Genomic DNA, 7,131 nt, shown 5'->3' with positions numbered 1-7,131 from the left:
TTTAAGACGTTCAGTGATGACAAATGATCTTCACAGATTGAATATTCGAGTGATCAAATCTAGTTTAGGTCAGTTATTTGGAAATTGAACTCTAAAGATGAGATTCCTTGACTTTCAAAAACGCCTAGACTATAACAGGTTCTTCTTGACAAACTTAAGAAATTGGATCCGTATACCCAGATTATAATATTATATATATACAATAAAGCTTGAGCTATCTCTTTAAAGCAATTGGTTAAAAGCTCCAGCTTTATGGATAAGATTCAGCTAGCCTTATAAAGGTGATTATAATAAAGTTTTAGTTGTCCCTCTAGAGCAATTGGCTAAACGCCTCGGCTTTATGGATAATATTCAACTAGCCTGATACAGGTGATTCTAATATCTATACAATAATATTAAGTTGTCCCTCTAGAGAAATTGGTTAAACGCCCCGGCTTTATGGATTCAGCTAGCCAATGGCAAATTTAAATAATGAGTTTCGGTAAAAATGGACTAAGGGAGTTAAGGAACACCTGTTATAGTCAAATTCACACGAGCACTCAAGAATTTCATTTTTAGACCGATATTTCCGCACTAACTTTGTTATAGGAGCTTACAAACTTGAACAAATGGAAGATTTCAGAGAACCAGAATAGAAGTTCTAGTAATTGATCATGCTAGTTGCGTCATTTTTTCTGCATCCAATTAAAATGCCAAGCCAATCAATGACCAAAAATGACATTTTTGTGGCTAAATAGGAGGTCAACCTAAAGCCAACGCATCCACTTGAATATTTGTCAAAGAGCTATAACTCTGAAAGCATTAAAAAAGCTATTGATTCTTTTGATTTTCTTTGAACTCATGTTTATAATTTGATTCAATTGCGAGCATGAATTAAGAAGCAATATTTTACAGAATTTTTATCATTTTCCCTCCTAAAACAAGAGAAATGAGAAAAACATTTTCAAACAGGACAGTCTCAAATATGAAAAGTCTGTAAAGCCAAAGCTCAAGAAGAAAATAGGGGCACGATCGATTCCAAGGACCAGATCAACAGACAAAAATGAGGCTACATCCTAATTCATGTTGCATGCATATTAGGCATACTTAAGAGCATCACATTTATCATCTTTTCACATACATAATTTTTGTAACTTTTAGAGTCAAGTTTTGACTTTATGACGAAGGATACTCGATTTAAAAGTACCTTTAAAGACCGACGGGGGTTGCTCCACTCAGCAGCAAGAAGCTACACCTCAACCAAATTGACAGGTTAAAAGATCGACAATCAACTTTAGATGAGTTTGAGAACCAATTCAGAAAGTGTCCAGTTCAGTTAACTCAACGACGAGTGGCTAGTTTCTGGTTGACGTTTTCAAGCCAAATTTAAATTCCATGACAGAAGATATCCGACTGGCAGAATTTATCAGTGGGCTCCCCTTGAAGGGGAGTCATGCAAAAATCATGTTACTTGGTTCAGACCCACTCAGAGGAACCACCTGAAGAATTATGGCAGGTTTAGACCCGTGAAGGGAAGCCATTTTTTAAAGAAACTATTTGTAGCATAACTCAAGGTCAAAAGGGTTATCTACCAATAAAAGACCATCGAGTTCAATTACACTCAGCTCAAAGGCATAACATTTGCAGTATAGCTCAAGGCGAGAAAGGCTATCTTCCAACAAAAGACATTCGAGTTCGACTACGCTCAGCTCCAAGTCACATCATTTGCAGCATTACTCAAGGACTAGAAGGGTTATCTGCCAACAAAAGACCTTCGAGTTCGACTACGCTCAGCTCTAAGGCACATCATTTGCAGCATAGCTCAAAGCTAGAAGGGTTATCTACCACCAAAAGACCTTCGAGTTCGACTACACTTAGTAAGGCACATTATTTGCAGCATAACTCAAGGCTAGAAGGGTTATTTGCCAACCAAATACCTTCGAGTTCGGCTACGCTCAGCTCCAAGGAACATCATTTACAGTATAACTTAAGGCTAGAAGGGCTATCTACCACCAAACGACCTTCAAGTTCAACTACGCTCAGCTCCAAGGCATATCATTTGCATCATAACTCAAGGCTAGAAGGGTTATCTGCCAACCAAAGACCTTCGAGCTCGACTACGCTCAGCTCCAAGGTACATTATTTGCAGCATAGCTCAAGGCAATAAGGGTTATTTGTTACCAAACGACATTCGAATTCGACTACGCCCAGCTCCAAGGCATATCATTTGCAGCATAAATCAAGGCTAGAAGGGTTATCTGTCAACCAAAGACCTTCGAGTTCGACAACGTTCAGCTCCAAGGCACATCATTTGCAGTATAGCTCAAGGCTAGAAGGGCTATCTGCCACCAAAAGACCTACGAGTTCGATTACACTCAGCTAAGGGCACATCATTTACAGCATAACTAAAGGCTAGAAAGGTTATTTGTCAACAAAGACCTTTGAGTTCGATTACACTCGGCTCAAAGGCACATCATTTACAGCTTAGCTCAAGGCAAGAAAGGCTATCTGTCAATAAAAATCATCTAGTTCGATTACATTCAGCTCGATGACACATCATCAAGAAAATACTTTCTGGTTGAAGCCATGGTCTTCAAGTCAAAAAGAAGATCTGGGGGAAATCTCTCAATATCAGTACAGCATAACTCAATGCGAGAAGGTTTATCTGTCAATAAAAATCTTCGAGTTTGATTCCATTCAACTCGATGACACATCACTACTTTCCGGTGGTAGCCGAGGTTTTTAAATCGAGAAGAAGACCAAAGTTGACTATAATTTGGCAACGAGAAGCCATGTTCCAATTCAAATTCCGAACTACGACTTCAATTCCATATCATTTCAAGATGGACTCGACTTCTCGACGGGGGATCCATCCGCAACTCAATTCGACAGGGAGTTATTCTTCAACTCCACCGAACAAAATGTATGTCCTTTTGTCTTTGTTCTATTTTTCATTCTACGAAAAAGGAAAAAGAGGGGCAACTGTAGACACATGATTTCGTCCTTTCTTATAACTATATATTATACATTATATATGTGTTACATATTTATGATATATTAGTGTGCACAATGTACGTTGTATACACACTATATAATATTACACATAATTGTATAGTATATATATATTACTATTATATTAATGTTTTTACAAATGGTTTCTTTGCTTTGTATAGCCCGACGCATTACAATCCAAGGTGATTCACACCTGGCAGCCCAAACCAGGAAACCCACAACCCAGTACACGCCCAACAGTGGCCCAAAGCAAACCCGAGCCTTGAGCCCTGACCCAGATCCAAGATACAACCCGAGCCCAACGACCCGCAGAAGATTAGGGTTTCTAGAAACCTTATCCCCATCATATCCAGCCGTATCTTCAAGACTCCGTGGGTATTACACCGCCTCACGCCTTCCTCTCTGATTCTTCCGACAAATGTTTCTCGTAATACCAACAACACCACAAACGTGTGTTAGTAGGACTTCAAGCAACATCAACAAACTGAGTTTTACTAGGAATCAAATAGGACTAAAAATAGCACACGTCTAGATTATAAATAATCATTGTACCACACAAGATATGGGGATATACATATGCATACGCAAAAAATCACACTGAAAATACGAAGAACACAAAGGCAATACACAAAACCGAGCACTTGTAACACTTCGAAGAAAAATAAAAAGGGTAAATGCCCCACCTTTTTCTTTTAATTTCGGTACTTGCATGTTGTTTGGGCTTTCGATCTTCTATTTTTTATTCGAACACAATTAATTTTTCGAGCCGATGAATATAAGGGGAAACCGAGATATTTTCTCTTAGATCTACGCTCCCCGAGGCTCGCTTTTAAAAAAAGGTTTACATTTTTAAAACAAGGGTTCGAAAAGCTTTTGAAAAATCAAAAAAAAATATCGCTGATGTAGACACTAATTTTCGTCCGACATTATACATTATTTTTACATTGCATAGTATGTATATTACATTATTATATTATTGTTGTTATTAAACTAATATTTTTTTCATTTGTTTGTTAGCTACAACCCAGTCACTAACCTGAACCGAATCTAGCGGAGCTGCCCCGAAGACTCCTCGTGTTCGACCACGTTCCAGCAACCTCACCCCGGATTCCTCGGCAACAACCACAACCAATAAGCATTTCAGTCCTGTTAGAGTTCTAAAACTACACAGAGATATGTTTTTGCTACTATAAATAAATTACATTCGAGAGAGGAGGGGGAAGAGTTTCGGACATTTGAAAAAATATACAAAAATATATTCGAAACTCCATTGACATCCCCTTACCATTCAAACTAAACACCAACAGCAAAGAGAAAAAAAATCTTAGAGAGAACCTTACCTCCTGAAAAGCGAGTCATGATTTCCTTCTCCAAAATCAAATGAACCGTGTGTCTTCGAAGGGGTAGTAAATTCCTCATCGGAGTTGTGAAAGAAGTAGTGGCCATGGAGGATTTTGGCCTCTGGTTCATCTTCTCTCAAGGAAAAAGAAAAGAAACAGGGGAGATGGTGGCTTGATGAGAGAAGCGGTAGGAATATTGGAACCAAAAAGGTTAAGTTTTGTTAAACCTAATTTAGGTTTTAAATGAGAGCCATCCAAACGCACCGTTTGGTGCCATCTCCCTCAATTAGTGTAAATGAATTAAATCCAGAGGGATTTGTTTATTTTTGGAGCATGGGAAAAGTACATTGATAATCCCTTTGTCTATTTGGTTTCATGTTTTAGCTATCAAATGAAGTCTTATTTAATTTCATATACTTTATTTTAAGTTTTTATGATTTAATCCTATTATTATACATTATGTTATTACTGTTAATATTTAAATTTGGCCATGATATCTATAATTATTGCATTTAGTCACTGATTTTTTTTATGTTATCTTATTTTCATTGGTGTTCAATTTTGACCCTGCAATTTATGTATATTCTATTTTGATCACTGTTTAGACAGTTGGTTTAATTGTTGTTAGGATCCTTCACATTTTTATTTATTTTATATTTGTTTCCCTTTAATTTTAATATTTTTGTATTTCTTTTAACATCATTTTTGTATATATATTTTGCTTTTTAAACTCTTTTATTTTTTTAAAAAACTGAATATTTTTTTATTTTTTTCTTTAATAGATTTTTTGTAAGTTTATGTTTTTATTTTTTCCTCTTTTTTATGTTATTTGATTTATTTTAATATTATTATTTTTTCTTTGACTTATTCTTTTTTATTTATTTTTTTCAATTCGTTTATTTAATTTTTTTCTCTGTTTTTTTAATTATTTATTTTTTTGGTTTATTATTTTATTATTACATTGTTTCATTTTTTACTTTTTTAATATTTATATATTATTTTTTATCTAACATTTTCAACCTTTTCTAGAAGGATTTCAACCAATCAAAGGTAAGTAATTCGAATCGAATATTTTAAATTTTAATTTTAAATTTTAATTTTAAATTTTCGCAACTAAGACAACCAAAAAATTAATTGGTACCGAAATGGCGGTTCAAGGGTGCTAATCCTTCCTTGACCGTAACTGACTCCTAAGTCCGATATATTTCTGGTAAAACGCAGATCAGGTAAGATGGTGTCCAACCCACCTAAATTCGTTTTAAAATGGTTGGTGGCGACTCTAACCCAATTCATTCACGTCGAAGCCCAACTCCGAGGTCCAACCGAAAGACGGTTCCGATAGCTTGGCGACTCCACTAGGGACCAGTAAGTGAGTCAGGCCGAATTAATTTTCGTTTGTCTTTTTTAAGCAAAAATTGGAAGTTTAAATTTTAATTTAATTCTTCGATTCTTATTATTTATCTTTGATTATTTTTTCAAATAAATAGTTATACTGACGTTTTTCTCAATGATTTCAGATTTTCAAAATTTTCATCTCAAGCTCTATACCCGAGTTCTGAACCCTATTTAAGTAGGGGTGAAAGCGACGCCTTCGTGGGAATTTATTCTCCGTATGGGCCTAGCAAGTAACTTTCAGGATTCATATACCTGATGTCTTCGTGTGAATTTATTCTCCGTATGGGAATAAGGGAATGTATCCTCTCGAGTTTAACTTAGTCCACATAAGCTTGTAATGGGCTTAAGACTAAGGGTCTGGCAAGCCCAAGGGGGCACCAGCAAGGAGAACTCAGGTACCTTTTTAGAACCTAAACCGGGAGTTCAGGGAATTAGAGCATACCCCAAAACCTCATTCTAAACCCTAGATTGCTTTGTTTCCTGCTTTTCTTTCTGTTCAAAGCATGCGAATTAGACAAATATGCGGTTATGATTTGTTTGAAATTAGCATGCGGGATAGAGATCATGTCTGGGTAGGAATACTAAGCATGTTCGGGTAGATATCATGTGGGGTATGATTTTTTTTATTTTCATTATTGTTTTGATTATTATCATTATCTCACTAACTTTTTCCTTTTATTTTTTGTTTTCTTTCATTTTATTTTTATCATTTTCATCATTCAAAAGAGGTGTTGATCCACCAAAAACGTGTTTGTTAAACGTAAATAATTCGCATTAATGGACAAAGGGGTTATAATACAAGAGGTGAAAAACACAAAAGTCCAGTTCATTAGGGTCTGAGATCTACGCCTAGCACACCAAAAGTCAACTTTTTAAGTTGGCAAAAATTTGCAGGGGCATACAAGAAGAAGGTTACTGACCTGGAGAATCCCTTCAAAGATAATAAGAACAAGATGGTGAAACCCTAGATAAGCTGGAGATCACTATTGATAACTTCAAGAAGCAAGTTTCGGATAGTTCCTATCGATGGAGAACTCCAATGGCACTTTCGTTAGGAACAAGCTCAACAGAGAGTGAAAGTCGAAGATGCAGTCATTCGAGACTTTTTTTAGGGCAAGCAGCTCGTCACTTGCACATTTTATCCCGAGGAGTCGCAACAGTTCGACAGGACATTCAATCAGCGACAGAAGAATGCTGAAGATGAATCAACCAGTCCGAAAGTTGATTTGGGTTTATACATTTAAAATATTTTTTTGTCTCTTGAGACGTCAAACTTTTTTCCTCAATGAGGATTATTTATAATAACAGACACATTTTTTGGATCAATGCCTCGAACATTTCATGCATAATGCATTCTTGCACATCTCGCATAATTTTTCTTTTTTTCATTGCTTCACATGAACTA

Source organism: Hibiscus syriacus, unplaced genomic scaffold, assembly GCF_006381635.1.
Source record: "Hibiscus syriacus cultivar Baekdansim isolate YM2019G1 unplaced genomic scaffold, ASM638163v2 tig00112281_pilon, whole genome shotgun sequence".
In the NCBI taxonomy this organism is placed as follows: domain Eukaryota; kingdom Viridiplantae; phylum Streptophyta; class Magnoliopsida; order Malvales; family Malvaceae; genus Hibiscus; species Hibiscus syriacus.
The sequence above is the reverse complement of the archived record's forward strand: the minus strand, read 5'-3'. Positions refer to the sequence as shown.